At 37.0% G+C, this 1005-nt stretch overlaps 1 protein-coding gene across 1 annotated transcript in view; it reads right to left on the bottom strand.

Annotated features, from left to right (window-relative positions):
• The window catches only part of LOC119581986 (cortactin-binding protein 2-like), a gene marked incomplete in the record, with an annotated part of 125597 nt that overhangs the window by 84151 nt on the left and 40441 nt on the right, over positions 1 to 1005 (bottom strand).

Here is a 1005-nt window from a genome sequence, read left to right as displayed (position 1 = left end):
CAGTGATAAAGAGAAAGAGAAAGTTTTAGCGTTCTATTCGTCAGCTTCTGGTGTAGCCACAAACCACATACGGTGCACACTTATGAAATTTCGTTATACCTCTACAGTTTTATTAATCACATTCCCAGATTAGATTAGCATACAAATTCTTTACTAGACTGTTATACGTCGCCGTTATTACAACGTATATATTCTACGTTTCCGGTGTAATGCGCTCAGACTGCCCTTGTTCATAAAAGGAATTAAACAGGAAACACTCGCCACTCGCCAAACGTTTTATGCGAAATATTAGAACAAATTGCATATGTAGAACCATAATGATATTTCTGAGGGGAATGCAGAAACAGGATAGTTCCCCAGTTCTGAAAAAAAAAATCTGGATGAATTAATCTATAGTGCAAGATAATTTACTTTTCGATTTACATTATGTAACACGCAATTTTGATGAAGATTTAGTATAACACATCTTGTATTATGACTTCAAGTATTTTCATTCATACCCTCGTTTTAAACTGTCACAGCGAGCTTTGTTTATCCAAGTCGTTTCCCCATTTTATTTAAAGTTATGCCATAGAAAAAAAAAGTTGGTATTTCTGAATAAAAGGGAAGACCGCAAGATATTTTAAGGCCACGTCCCCGTCAGCTGCAGCAGATCGTATTGTTTCTCTGCGCCTGGGATCAAGCAGTGACTTTCTCTCCATTTGGAATAGGAAAGAAGGGTGTGTGCGCGTGTGTACAATTGTTTCTTCTTGTGCTACTTAATTCTGGGGCTGTCCCGGGAGTCTAATTCCTGTGATTGTTGTGTCTCCTATTTTACAGCCTGTGAACAACAAGCGTATATTATTTAAGTAGCAATAGGTATGTTTAATGGCTTCTTTCCAGGAGCCAAGCGTTTAGCCAAGACTTTACAGTACTGCATTAAAAACGTGAACCTTTAGCAAGTAAATTCTCCCAAACCGAAAAGGATAAATTGTGATTAAACTTCTTTTTTTTACCTTATTTCCT

Source organism: Penaeus monodon, chromosome 15 (assembly GCF_015228065.2).
Source record: "Penaeus monodon isolate SGIC_2016 chromosome 15, NSTDA_Pmon_1, whole genome shotgun sequence".
Taxonomy (NCBI): Eukaryota; Metazoa; Arthropoda; class Malacostraca; order Decapoda; family Penaeidae; genus Penaeus; species Penaeus monodon.
Note: the sequence above shows the minus strand (reverse complement) of the source record. Positions and strands in the feature narration are given on the sequence as shown.